The following is a 15529-nucleotide window of genomic DNA, read 5'->3' on the forward strand; positions in this document are numbered from 1 at the left end:
ACGATTCAGTCCACTCGGTGTGTCTGTCTATCCATCTGTCTGTATATCATCTAACCACCTACCCATACATCCACCCATCCATCCATCTATCCACCCATCCATCCCTCCATCCAACCATCCATCCATCCATCCATCCATCCATCCATCCATCCAACCATCTATCTCAACTTTCAGAAAAGAACTCAAGGCAAAAGATAAACAGAGAACTAAAAACTTTAAAAAGAGGGATAAAAGAATAAAAGGCACATAACGAAGGGAAATAGATTATTGTAAAACTGATGCAAAAAAGCACATACTTAATTCTGAGCATCTTGACTTCCAAAGTATAAAAAGAAACATGGTGAGTTGCATAGTTTGCATTCGCTCATAAAAGCATGGCCATCTGTCAGGAGAGACAAACTTTTCTACTACCAAAACTTAAAACAGCTAACACATGGGTCTTTATTTAATAAAGGGAAATTAAATAACATAAGGCCAGCATCCTCAAATGCAGATGCATCCCAATAAAGGCAGAGCACCTAATGTTAAATCTTCATTATTCCTGTAGGACTCAAGAGTAGTATAATCTGGACATGCTCTGTCTAGGGGAGTTTCTAGAGTCCCTGATTGAGGAGGCCCAGCAACGTGTGACTTCTGCTTCCCTGTGGTTCAATAGTCTCATCTTCACCTTACCATTGACTTCTCCTTCATTCTGCCTATCTTAGGAAAGAGAACCATCAGGGGGTGCCAATTAGATTATGTCAGAGAGAGTAGAAGAGACAGAAATGCAAGACAACCAGGGGCCAAAGAAGGTATTACCAACGTGGGGACTGGGATGGAGGGAAGTGAGTGAATGAAAGAACATGGCTTTGGAGTAGTATCAAATGCCAGTCCTACCACCAGGGAAAAATCACGACATATTTCAAGCAATAGACACTAGTTCCTTGTCTTGCTTCTCCAAGGTTGTGAAGAACTGGGAAGAGCTGAGCAGGGAAGAGTTATGCTAAAGGACACAGCTGGAGCTTCCCTCTGCAGGTGGGAGGTACCTTCCTGAGTTTCTTCTCAGAAAAGAGTCTTTGTACCAAAGAGCAGGATGGAAGGGAGGTGGAGGTAATATCTCCCACACAGGAAGATGCAACTGTTGGCTATTGTGTGAAGGATATTGTAACATGAGATAGGTCATGTGTTCACAGCCAAAGAGAAGTGTTATCCAGGTGCATTTCACCTGCCAACAGTCAGCAGTTGTTAGAGGCTTTTCCTGAACCCTGAAAGTTGACTTGATCCCCTCTCTTTGGGGACTCCTTTTTGGGAGAAGTTGCAGGTTTCCAGCTATCATCCCTGTTTTTCCTCTTGTTATTCCTGGGTTTGAGAACTGGTATTCCAGCCATTGGATGACAATGTGGATGCCTGTTTTCTCCTTCTGTGGGGAGAGTCAATTGCTGGCATTCACTTCCTATGGCATCTCCGCCAGCCATTCTTTCTTTGCATTGCTACCGTCATCCCGCTTTACAACTAGACTAGTGCTCCACAGCCTTGCTCACATCATGGCACACAAAGGAAATAACATGATTTATTCAACCCACTGGGCTTATCCAGGCTGGAGGCAAATGACTGTGGCCACTCCATACCCCCCGACCCCTGCCCCAGACTGCACTGGTAGGTGCAAGGATCCAATTAAGTTGACCTGCTTGCAGTCCAACCTAGGCACACCAGTTGGAAGCTCTGATCTGGAACACAGAAATAGCTGCTTCATTTCTTCCCCCATCATTGGTCTCTTACTTCAATCCACATTGCGCACATTGGCCAGGCTAATTTTCCCCAATTCAGCATTTTTATTATGTTGCTTTACTGCTCACCTCACAGGCAGTGGCTCCCTACCACCTATTGGAGTTTTAAAGTTATTGACCTGGCAGTCAATACGTCCCCCAATGTTGCCCCCATTTGTCTTTCCCAGGATTGTCAGGTGCAGACCTGAACTTGCTGCCTCCTCCACATGTACACTTCTGCCTGTAGTATGGTGCTCTCCTCTCAGGCCTATTCTCCATTTTTGCCTACAGTACTTCAAGATCGAGATCATACCATGTCTCCTCTATGATGCTGTCCAATAACTTAGAAGGGTTTTTGTTTTCACCTCTTTTCCAACCTTGTAGGCCACTATTCTCCAAGTCCCTTCCAGTCTCTCAACATTCAATGAAAAGCCAGGCTTAAATAGTCCAATAAATTCAGGAAATGCTGCAACATATATTCCCTTCTTGGGGATGCAAAACACGTATCTGCTTAAAAGGAATTTATTTCATTCATTTTAGCCCTGAGTTGTTCAAACTTATTTCAGCACAGAACTCTTTAACAATAACAGTTATTAACTTCCTGTGGAATTGGTTCTACAAAGCAGACTTTGGAAACATACAGTTGGAACCTTGCATGTCATATCCAAATAGGCTCTAGTCTCAAATTTAGTTAGCTCTTTCAAATTTCCAGGTAGTAAAAGCTAATTAAATCTGATCATGGAACTAGACAATCTGACCTTCCTATAAACAGTCTCTTTTCCCGCCACACTCAATACTGAAAGAGAAAAGGGACAATGGTGGTACCCCTCACCCTGCATGACCTTATCGGCTCTGTGTTTGGAACCCTGGCAGAAAGAAGTTTGCTGGGATGAATTTGAGTAGTCAATTCAAGTAATAATAGCAATAATAATATTAGTCAATATCATGCACTAGAAAGTGCAGCACATTGTAAATCCTTAGTTTGCATGAGTTTTTTCAATCCCCAACACAGCACTGTCAGGTAATCACTATTTTTATCTCCGTGTTACAGATAAGGAAACTGAGGCACAGAGGGATGAAGTAACTTTCCCAAGGATGCATATCTAGAGAGTAGCAGAGCCAGCACTCAGGTACTCAATCAACAGAGTCTTGCTCAGAACCACAATGTTATGTTACCTCTTCAAGAAAACGAAAGTCCTTTGCCATAGGTTGTTTGTTTGTTTGTTTGTTTGTTTTTGAGACAGAGTCTCACTCTGTCACCCAGGCTGGAGTACAGTGGCATGATCTTGGCTCATTCCGGCCTCAACCTCCCAGGCTCATCCACCTACCTCAGCCTTCTGAGTTGCTAGGACTACAGGAGCACACCACTACACCCAGCTAATTCTTTTAGGTTTTGTAGAGATGGGATCGTGCTGTGTTGCCCAGGCTGGTCTCAAACTCCCGGGCTCAATGAATCCTCTGGCTTTGGCCCCCCAAAGTGCTGGGCTTGCAGGCATAAGCCACCTCACGTGGCCCAAAAGCATATATCTGAAGGGTGTGTAAGGTCAAATGACACAGCGATAGATTGATCTAATGCATTTTTTTTTTCTAATTTTGAGACAGCATCCCGCTTTGTTGTCCAGGCCGGAATGGAGTGGCATGATCTTGGCTCACTGCAACCTCCACCCTCTGGGTTCAAGTGATTCTCCTGCCTCAGCCTTCTGGGACTATAGGCATGAGCCACCACACCTGGCTAATTTTTGTATTTTTAGTAGAGACGAGGTTTCACCATGTTGTCCAGGCTGGTCTCAAACTCTCGACCTCAGGTGATCTGCCCACCTCGACCTCCCAAAGTGCTGGGATTATAGGCATGAGCCACCGTGTCCAGCCCAATGCCTTCTTTATGAAACTCTGCCTAAATATTTACTGATGTCTATGCTCAGAAGTCCACTTTTTCTTTATTCTACACAGATAGCTTATCTCCAAGTTTATTTAAAAGATCACATTGTACTTATTCTTTGTACTGTGAGTCTTGGTCTTTGGCCAAAAGTAATACAATTCTGACCTAGGAAGTCTTCCTTCATTACCCCAGTACAAGAAGGGTTTCCCCCTCTCTGAGTTTCCTTGACATTTATTGTGTCTTCTACTCATTTGAATGTATATTCTGTTTTGTAATCATAATTGTCTTGCCAAGTGACTGGGTCTTATCGTTCCAACTATGTCTTGTCACTTAGAGCTCCATGCACAGTGTCATGCTCAGAGAGGTGCTGAGTGTCTGTTGACTGGCTTATTACCCCCAAATGCTGGAGCCACTTCATGATTGCACTGGATGTCCTCCTTTAGCCCACTGTATCTGCTCTCTGCCTTCCTCCACCTCGCTGTGTCCTCAGGAGGATGACCCCTGTGGGCCCATCCACAGGCTCCCTTCCTCTCTGACTCCTGGTGGTGCCACTAGTGGGAGACACCAGCAGGAGAAGTGATAGTGGGAGGAGAGATAGGTCAGTATTCATTCTCCTGGTTTTCTCTCTTGCAAGCTCTGGGTTGTCAGGATGAAACCACTGCATCAAGAGACATCCCTAGCTGTTTATTAGCCTCACAGTCCACAATCTCCAGGAACGTCCATGCTTCCTCAGGTTTTGCTACAATCCTCTCCTGCCATTCTGCAACTTCTTCGGCACTGGGCTGAAGAGTGAATGTAATCGCCAGCTGCACAGCCTGCATAAGACTGCAGAGCTCAGTGGATACAACCGGCACATACCTCTCCTTTCGGAAAGCGTGTAAAAGATCCCTTCACCCTTTCTGGCTGTTGGAGAGATAGCACCCTACAATGCAGCTGAACAAGGACAGCATCTACCAAGGGAGATTTTTCAGCTGACCCCGTGAGGCCTGGCAGTTGAGGATGGTGAGGCTCATGGTTGTTTTGTTGTTGGTATATTATTTTGGCTACTGGGAGGAATCCCGTGTGACAGCCTGTGCTACTGTGGCAGCCTGTTTCTGGCCAGTTTGACCTTTTTATCACTTATTGTAGGGCCTGAGAATGTTCTGAGATTCCCTGACATTCTACTGCTTTGTTTTGAATTAGCCAGAGCTGTAATCTATCATTCTGGACCTTTATATATATACTTTTATACAGTTTTTGTGAAATATAATTTATATGCCAAACAATTCACTCATTTAAAGTGTACAGTTCACAGGGTTGTGCAGCTGTCACCACAATCTATTCCCTTTTTTTTTTTTTTTTTTTTTTTGAGACGGAGTCTTGTTCTGCTGCCCAGGCTGGAGTACAGTGGCATGATCTCGGCTCACTGCAACCTCCGCCTCCCAGGTTCAAGTGATTCTCCTGCCTCAGCCTCCCAAGTAGCTGGAATTACAGGTGCCCGCCACCATGCCTGGCTAATTTTTGTATTTTTAGTAGAGACAGGGTTTCACCATGTCGGCCAGGCTAGTCTCAAACTCCTGACCTCAAGTGATCCACCTGCCTTGGCCTCCCAAAGTGCTGGGATTACAGGCGTGAGCCACCACAATCTAATCTTAGAACATTTTTATTTCCCATAAAAGAAGCTTTGATTTAGTGTCACTCTCCTTTCCTCCCTTTGCCAGCTCTGGCAACCACCAATCTACTTTCTACTTCTGTGGATTTCCTTATTTTAGATACTTCATATAAACAAAATCATACATGACGTGACCTTTTGTATCTGGCTTCTTTCACTTAGCACAATGTTTTCATAGTTCATTCATGTTGTAGATGTATCAATTATTTATCCTTTTTATGGTTGAATAATATTCCATTACATGAACATACAACATTTTCTTTGTACAATCATCAGCAGAATGACATTTGGGTTATTTCCATTTTTTGGCTATTATGAATAATGCTACTAAGAACATTTGTGGCTGGGCACAGTGGCTCACACCTATAATCCCAGCACTTTGGGGGGTCAAGGTCGGCAGATTGCTTTGAGCCCAGCAGTTTGAGACCAGCCTGGGTAATGTAGTATAACTCCGTCTCTTAAAAAAAAAAAAGTATACAAAAAATTAGCTGTGTGTGGTGGTGCGTGCCTGTAGTCTCAGCTACTCAGGAGAAGGAGGTGGGAGGAGCGATTGAGCCCAGGAGTTTAAGGCTGCAGTGAGCCACGATTGTGCCACTTCACTCCAGCCTGGGTGACAGAGTGACACCCCACCTCAAAAAACCAAAAACCAAAAAAACAAAGAACATTTGTGTACAAAGGTTTTTGTGTGGACATATGTATGTTTTCATTTCCCTTGAATAAATATCTAAGAGCAGATAACTAGGTCATATGCTAACTCTATGTTTAACTTTTGGAGAACTTCCAAACTGTTTTCTAAAGTGGTTGTACTGTTTTACATTCCTGACAGCAATTAATGAGGGTTTCAGTCTCTCCACAGCCTTGTCACTTGCTATTGGCCGTCCTTATTTTAGCCATTCTAGTGGGGGTGAAGTGGTATCTCATGCTGGCTTAGTTTGCATTGCCCAGGTGGCTAGTAATGCTGAGTATCCTTTCATGTACTTATTGGCCATTTGTACACAAGCTTTATGTCGACATTTCCCTAGTCAAGACTTTCGGAGCCTGCTGGATTTCAGAATTCCAATACTTTCTGAAGTTCATAGACACTCTTCAATATATCTGCTGCAAAAATACTATGATTCAACCTAAATGGGATAAACTGTATATGGCCTCAGGTGATGTTAAGTCAGTTTTTGACACCCAAAGTGTTACAAAAAAATGTTGGTTTTCAGAACTTTTGGATTTTAGGAATCTAAGGAAGGGATTGAGCACCTGTACATGCTCCTGGATTCCAGTTAAGACTGTGCTATGGGCAGCCATCCAGATGTGCCACTGCTGCCCCTCCATGAGCCCCATAAGCATGGCTCTCTCTAGTGTGACCCCTCAGGGACCCTCCCCAGGGTCCAACAGGGAGCAGAGTACAAGGACAGGGGCCCAGGCACCTTTCCTCCCTGATCTGACTTTGCATGGTGCCTCACTCAAGACCTGAGTGGCATTTTCTGAGCTTAGTCCCACAGTTGCCTCAGGCTAGCTGAGGTCACCTTGCTTGTCCAGAGCTAGAAGTGCAGCTAGTGGTGTTTTCAGGAGAGGGAGGAAGTGGGGGTGCAGGGAGGGTTGTGATGCATAGAGTCAGGGTGGGTATTAATCCCTGCAATTACTCCCGGATATCCCCATTGCACTTTCCAGAATCTTTAACTCTAGTTATAGAAACACAGAAAAGTGAAGAATTCGATTCATGCTGAAATTTGGCAAGTCAACAGTGTGCAAGGCAATCAGGGATAGGAGAAGGGCTATTCAAATGCTTGATCATGGTCACATAGTTGCTTTTTGTCCATGACTCCCCCTTCCTGGCTTGCCCTCAGCTGGCCCATGGGCCATCCTTGAGAAGCAAAGGTGATGGTTCACTAGCTGTCTCCACCCTGCCAACCGTGAGCTACATGAACTCTGTCCCAGGATGTGGGGAGGAGCTCTCTGCCCTCTCCCCAACTCTGCTCCGAAGCCACAGCCATTTGCTCAGTAAGAGTCTGTGGCCTGGAATCATTCCCTGGAACTGATCTCCTTTCCAGTGAGGTGCTTATAGCTATAGAACCCCAGATGATCTCAGAAAAAGGGAGGTGATTAGAAGGAGGTAAGTAAAGGGGATGGGTACTGATATAGTTTGGCTGTGTTCCCACCCAAATTTCATCTTGAATTGCATTTCCCATAATTCCCACGTGTGATGGGAGGGAACTGGTGGGAGGTAATTGAATCATGGGGGTGGTTTCCCCCACGCTATTCTCTTGATAGTAAGTTCTCACGAGATCTGATGGTTTTTTTTTTTTTTTTTTTTTTTTTTTTTTTTGAGACGGAGTCTCGCTGTGTCGCCCAGGCTGGAGTGCAGTGGCGCGATCTCGGCTCACTGCAAGCTCCACCTCCCGGGTTCACGCCATTCTCCCGCCTCAGCCTCCGAGTAGCTGGGACTACAGGCGCCCGCCACCACGCCCGGCTAGTTTTTTGTATTTTTAGTAGAGACGGGGTTTCACCATGTTAGCCAGGATGGTCTCGATCTCCTGACCTCGTGATCCACCCGCCTCGGCCTCCCAAAGTGCTGGGATTACAGGCTTGAGCCACCGCGCCCGGCCGATCTGATGGTTTTATAAGGGGCTTCCCCCTTCTCTTGGCTCTCATTCTTCTCTCTCCTGCTGTCTTGTGAAGAAGGACGTGCTTGCTTCCCCTTCTGCTATGATCGTAAGTTTCCTGAGGCCTCCCAGCTCTGTGGAACTGTGAGTCAATTTAACCTCTTTCCTTTATAAATTACCCAGTCTAGGATGTTTCTTCATAGCAGTGTGAGACTGGACTAATACCCAGGTTAGAACAAGGGCAGTGCCCCGTCTCCCTGCTCCCCATGCCCATTCCCTCCACCCCCATACTTCCCCTGCTGCCCAGTTGCTCCACTCCTTTCAGTGTTGAGTTCAGTCTTGAGGTGCTTTCTTACCCCTTGATGAAGGAAGGTAGGGATGGAGGAGGAGGCACATAAGAGTAATGTGATATAACTAATGACTGCAAGTGTGATTTTCCTTGGGGACCTGGCTTTCCTGAAGGTAGGGGCCAGACAGGCAAGATTTACTTCTCTAGTTCCAGTTCACTTGTTCAGGATCACATAGCTAGTCAGTGTCAGAGCTGGGACTGAAAACCACTTCTTATTGGCGCTTCTTTCCCCTCCATGACAATGTCTACCCTTGTGTCTCTAGAAGAAGGTAGTTAACTGCACTGGTTTTGAAAACAAATCCAATCCACTCACCAGGTTTCCTTGTTGCTTTGTGCAGCCATGATTTTGCTGAGGCACAAAATACGTAAACAGAAAGTAAAAATAGGCTGAAGAGGAGGTGCTCTTTAAGAAGTGATTTTCGAGCTGTGCCTGCATTCTTTTATCTTGGTCCCTGAGAACTGGCAGGCAGATGAGAGGAGGAGGAAGGTCTGTGGGCTGGTCCCCTCACCTTGTGAGGGAAGAAGTCCTCTGGGGTGTGGTTGCAGACCCAGTTGGGTTGGCTGTGGGGTGATCAGCAATGATGGGACCAATCCCACTGCCTTGATGTTACGTCCGCAGGGGGTATCCCTGCTCTTCCAGCCCTGGGCAGGGGTCCCATCACTTGGTGTGGTGGTTCTTGAGCATCTTACTCAGACTTCTCCCCTGGGAGATGACAGTAGCTGGTTTCTAGAGAAAGCCCCACGGCCATCTTTTACAAAACTTTTTACAAACTTCTGCTTTATCTCCGAACATTCTAATGAGTCCTTGCATCTACTTTCAACCTAAAATCACTTAGGTTGAAATACAACAATACAACAATGCACATCTACAACCACATTATTATGAAAAGGCAGACTCCTTACAGAGCACCTGCTGAGATTCCTGTACCTCACCAACCAGATCCGCTGTTCATCCCCCACATCCAACCTCCCCCAGCTGCAGTGGCATCCCCTATATTCTCCAAATAGCAGTGCATGCTCCTGCTCAGGCCTTTGCATTTGCTGTTTCACCTCCCTTAAGTCCTCTTCCCCTAGATGTACACTCTCTCTCTCTTTTTTTTTTTTTTTTTTTTTGAGACAGCGTCTTGCTCTGTTGCACAGGCTGGATTACAGTAGTGTGATCTCGGCCCACTGCAACCTCCGATTCCCAGGTTCAAGCAATTCTCCTGCCTCAGCCTCCCATGTAGCTGGGATTACAAACATGTGCCACTGCACCTGGCTAGTTTCTGTATTTTTAGTAGAGACGGGGTTTCACCATGTTAACCAGGCTGGTCTCGAACTCCTGACCTCAGGTGATCCACCTGCCTTGGCCTCCCAAAGTGCTGGGATTACAGGCGTAAGCCACCATGCCTCGCCCAGATGTACACCCTCATTGTCTCATCTCTTTCCGATCTTTGCTCAAGAGTCGCATCAAATGTTGCACTGCTTCGTCCCTCAGACTTCACCTCTTTTCCTGTCTTATTCTTCTCCATTGCACTTATTGTCATTTGGCCATGATGCATTTTACTCATTTGCTAATTGTCTGTCATACCTATCCCACCCTATGAAAAAGTAAGTTCCGCGAGGGCAAGAATGTTGGCTGGTTTTGTTCACTAGTGCTTAAAACAGCATCTTCCATATAGTAGGCGCTCAGTACATGTTTACTGCATGAATAAATCAAGGCTTCTAGAACAGTCTAAAACTGGACATGGAGCCTTTAGATGACTTCCTGTATGCAATGGGAGGCCTTCAGTAAGTAATCAGTGAGCCTCGAATATAAAAACCCTCATTACTGTTGCAAATGCACTAGGGAAGACCTTGCTCAGGTTCTATAAGACCAGCTCTAGGCACAATCAAAGTCAGTGCTTTTTGCTTTTTTTTTTTTGAGATGGGGTCTCGCTCTGTCACCCTGGCTGGATTGCAATGGTTCAATCAGAGCTCACTGCAGCCTTGAACTCCTGCCTCAAGCTATCCTCTTGCCCTCTCAAAGTGTTGCGATTATAGGCATGAGCCACTGTGCTCCGCCAGTACTTTTTTTTATTGGTGCCTTCCATCACTCTTTTCTTTCTTTTATCCCTCATTACTTTGGACCAATGCTTGGCTAATCCACTAATCTTCTCTATGAGGTATTAAGTGATAAAGGCTTAAGGTGTTAGCATTCCCAGGAGTATATATCCTTTAAAGCGAAATCTGGAAGACCAAAAGTTGGCCAGAATCAGAATGAATGAATCTCACCAGGTAGAATTTCAGATTCTGCAGATTTCAGGCTAGAGGCTCAATTTGGAATTCTTTGAATTACTGGCCAAGAACAGCAAGTCAGCTGTTTTTAAGCAACAAGCCTGGAAAATTGATCAGTTGGAAGTCAAGGCAGCAAATACAGACATTGTCACTTCTCCTATATATCTCATTTATATGCTAGTAATAATAAAACCTTCCTTGCAACTTCCAAATTCCAGCTAACTTCAAAGCCAAATGTACTTTTATCTTTTTTTTTTCCCCCTGAATTGCTGGGTTTTCCTGCTACCAGATCAAGATCTTCATCAATTCCAACCCAACATCCCCGGAAGCAAAAGCATGTGTCCACACACATACACTCGTGCGCGCGCGAGCACACACACACACACACCCTCTAATGCTCCCGAATTCCATCCCCTGGTCCTTTCCTAGGCACATTCCTCCTAATTCCCTCTTCTACCTCTCACCCAGTCCTCTGCTTGATTTGTATATTCAGAGCCATTCCAATGACTGGAAAAACCACTGGTGTGAAGAGCCCAAAAGACTCTTTACCAATCTACCCTGATGACCAGCTGACAATTCTCGAGGCCCCATGCCTGTGAATAGGGCTTCAGAGGTTCAGGAGAAGCGATGAAATTTGAGCTGAATTTTGAAGGTTGTGCGGGATCAACAGCAGCTGTCACAAAACCCTGTTTAGATCTCCCCTCCACATGCTCAGATAGCAGAAGGGAAAAACCTGTGTGAGGCCTCTTTCTCTTACTGTAATCTGGGTGAGCCTGCAAGCAAGTCCCACACTCAGACACAAATCTTCTATACGGTGTTCTTGGAACTGACTCTCCCTGAGATAGAATTGGTCAATATCTGAGTCCCAACCCTAGAGAGCTCATTTTGCCCAAATCCACACCATTCCCCAGACATGGCGATTCCCAATACCCTTGGCAGTCATTACCACTCAGCCACATTCCCTTCCAGGCCAACTCCCATCCCCAGAACTTGCCTCCACCCAAGAATCCTCCAACACGAGTCAGCCTTTTCCAGTTGTCACTTCTCAGGCACCAACACTAAGATATTGCCAATCTTTCTGTAGCTGCATTTCATCCAGTCTGTATCTCTGTCCTAAGCAGTTTTGACTTTTTCAAATTCTTGACCTTTCTCCACCATTTTGGCAGCAGAGAGGAGCTCTGTATTCACTATCCACACAGCTGGGTTATTATGGGAGGGATGCAAAAAGTGAAAAATAAGTTGGCACTTGGCTTCTGAATTTTAAGAGACACTTTAGAATCCATGGCAGAAGGAATAATTGGGGGGAAAACGTTGAATATTAGGAGCTGAGTTTCCTCTGGAACACAAAGTTTACGTCAAAAAAACCCAACAGATTTGGAAGAAAGCATGACAAAACTGGAGTGAGATTTTCTTTCTAGAGACGACATAAATATTCTTCAATTTGGGGGAAAGGAGATGGATAGTGTCAAACCCTGATGAGCCTCTGAGAAAAGAGCTTGTACCCAGATAGGCTTGAGGGATTGGAGAGCAGAGATCTTAGTCTTGTTTGCTTTTCTTTTCTTTTTTTTTTTTTTTTGAGGAGTCTCGCTCTGTCACCAGGCTGGAGTGCAGTGGCTCAATCTAGGCTCACTGCAACCTCTGCCTCCTGAGTTCAAGTGATTCTCTTGCCTCAGCCTCCCGAGTAGCTGGGATCACAGGCACGCACCACTACGCCCAGCTAATTTTTGTATTTTTAGTAGAGACACCATGTTGGCCAGGAGGTCTCCATCTCCTGACCTCGCGATCCACCCGCCTCGGCCTCCCAAAGTGCTGGGATTACAGGCATGAGCCACCATGCCCGGTCCTAGTCTTGTTTTCTGAGACTGGTTGAGGAGGGAGCCTTGCTGGTGGTTGTGGGGAGGTCTGAGCACTCCAGTGAGCAGCTGATTACTTCCCTGGGTGGCTGGGAATAGCTCGGGAGTGGCACTGACTGCCAGCCAACCTCCAGAGTTCCCATGGTTGGGAAAGAAGTAACAGCAGAAGGCAAGGCCGGAGCAATTCCTGCAATCCAGGCAGGATGCCAGGGTGGAGGGACACATCTATACACCAATGTCAGCATAAATCCACGATGATCAAGGACCAGGTACCTCTCTGTTGCCACCTGGAGCGAAAGCCTCTGGGAGCTTGGCTACAATCTTGGGGAGAAGATAGGGGGAGGGAGGAACATCTGATTGACAAAGAAAACCCCGAGAGACTGAGTTTTCCCTAAACTAAAACTAAGCTTTCTGCCATAGGGCCAATGGGAGTTGGAGACAGAAATTAACTGAGGGGAAAATCAAAGGAATGTTGTCAGTAGGTGTGAGCTGATGGCCTGTGAAATTTGGACCCACTGCATTATTTTTTTGGATACACTGCCCATGCAATTCTTTAATAACTTTTAAAATAAAATTTTATTTTAGGATAGACTGACATTTACAGAAATACAGAGTTCCCATATACCCCACATCAAGTTTCTTTTATTATTAGCATCTTTTATTCATATGGTACATTTCTCACAATTTAAGAAGCAATGTTGGTTTATTACTACTGACTAAAGTCCATATGTTTGTCAGATTTTCTTCGTTTTTACCTAATGTTCTTTTGTGGTTCCAGGATTCCATCAAGAACACTATATTGCATTTAGTCATTCTGTCTCCTCAGGCTCCTCTTGGTTGTGACAGTTTTCCAGACTTTCCTTGTTTTTGATGACCTGGGCAGTCTGGGGGAGTACTGGCCTGGTTGTTTCTAGAATGTCCCTCAGCTGGGATTCATCTACTGCTGTTCACATGGTTGGATTGGAGTTATGGGTTTTTGAGAGGAAGACCACAGAGGTAAAATGCTGGTCTCATCACATCATATCAAGGGTACATAGCATCAACACGCCTTCCTGCTTCTGCTGTTCACCTTGATCACCTGGCTGAGGTAGTGTTTGTCACATTTCTCCGCTGTAAACTTACTCTTTTCCCCCTCCTTTCCATTTTGTATTCTTTGGAAGGAAGTTACTATGTGCAGTCCACGGTTTAGGAGAGAGGAGTTCTAGTCCATTTCATGGAGGGCACAGTATCTACATAAATTATTTAGAATTGTTCCCAATGTATTTAGTTAATCCAATTGATTTACTTTTAAAAATAGTATATTATATATTACTTAATCCCACTTATTTGCTTAATCATTTATTTTCATCACTATGGACTCATGGATAGTTTACTTTATACTTTTGGTTATAATCACATTCTGCTTTATTTTCTTGCTCAAATCGTTTCAGCTTTGGCCACTGGGAGCCCTTTCAATTAGCTTCTGTGTCCCTTTGAGGTACCCCCACCACTGCTGATGTTGATTAAACATTTTTCTTTTCACGGGGGGAGCAAATTCCTAACCTTTTGGCACAAGGTGCTCCAGGCACACCTTGAGTATTTCCTGTTCCAGTCCTAGAATCAGCCATTTCCTCAAGGAGCTCTGGTTCCTTTTATTGGAGAATGGTATTAGAAGCAAGATCAGAGTGCTAGGTGTATTCCTTGCTATAGTGTTGTGTCTAGGCCCACTCAGCTGACAAAGCAAGGAGACACAAGTATGTGTACTACCCTCTATCTACAAATCTCTGTACAGACCCATTATGTATATATGAATACATAATATAGATATAGACCCCAAACATGAGTCCATACCGATGTCTCCAACTCTAATTCTGTACCACAAGGATCACTCTAGCCTCTTCCTGGCTGTAACCTCCCACTCCAACGGTGAAGATTTGATGGCCACCATCCACCATTTATATTTGTCTATTTCCAGTATACTCGTGTGGTGGTTTCACCACCCAGTTGCTTTCCATATCTCTTGCTTCCGTCTCTTGCTTCCGTTTCCCCCGACAGTGGATCCTTTCACTCTCCTTGGAGCCGGGGCATAGGCGTTTTGAACTAGAATATTCGTCCAGCGCTGATTTGACACGGATCTTCCGCAAAGGACCATATTTTTTGGCCTCCCCAGACCTCGTCATCTTCCCCATTCATTCTGGCGGAGTAAGGACTGAGGGGCCGTGAACCCGAGGTTCAGCAGCCTAAAGTCCCCTGGGAGATGGAGATACACCGAGAGGAATCCCATCTTACAGGAGAGCTGTGTACCCGTAGGAGTATCGTGGACTCCAGGACTGGAGTAGATAACCTGTTTTCAGGCCCTCTCTGTTCACTCAACAACTATTAAGAAGCCCCCTCCCCGAGCCAGGGCCGGCGCTGCGCCCACTAGGGAGGCACCCGCCCCGGACCGCGTCACCCCGCCCTGCGGGCTAGACGACGAAACGCTTCGGCGCTCAGGGGACAGCGCTCCGGTGCAGGAACCAGGGCCCCAGTGGGGGGCGCAATGCCGGTCCTGAGAAGGTCCGCTCGGGCTGGTCAGAGCTTTCCTGATCCTTTCAAGGCTTGCAGCTGCCTGGGTGAGGGAGACCGAACCAAACCGAACGTTCCCGCAGCCTTCCTGCCGGCCCTGCGGGCGCCCAGCAGCCCGACACGGCACCGCCCCTCCCGCCCCGCCCCTCCCCCCAGGCTCCGCCCACCGCCGAGCCCACGCTCGGCCCCTGACGAGGTTCGCCGGAAATTCCCGAAGCCCCTCTTTTTTTTCCTTCCTCTCCGTTCCCTGCTCTCCCTTTTCCTTTCACCCGGGTTCCCTCGGCCGTGATTTCCCCCTCCCCCTCCTTCCTTCCCCATTGAAATCAAGATGGAGGCTCGCGGCAGTCGCCGGCGCCCGTGATCCCGGAGCTTTCGCCGGCCACGGGTCCCCGCCCTCGCGACTGCGCGTCCGGGCGGCGCGCACTGCTGCCAGCGCTCCGGCCGGCGCCCCGGAGGCCGTGGCTCCGCGCCCCCGCCCCTCGGCCAGCTCTCGGCTCCCGGGCGGAGTCCTCGTCTATGTGGGCGCGCTCCTTGGGCCGAGCCGCCGCCGCCGCCCCCCGCCGCCCCGGGGCTCTGCGTCCGCGCGCCGGGCGCGGGCAGCTGGGTGCTCGGCGCCGCCAGGCCCGGCGCAGAGCGGGCGGCACGCGGCGCTAGGGGC

This window comes from Theropithecus gelada, chromosome 6, assembly GCF_003255815.1.
Source record: "Theropithecus gelada isolate Dixy chromosome 6, Tgel_1.0, whole genome shotgun sequence".
NCBI lineage: Eukaryota > Metazoa > Chordata > Mammalia > Primates > Cercopithecidae > Theropithecus > Theropithecus gelada.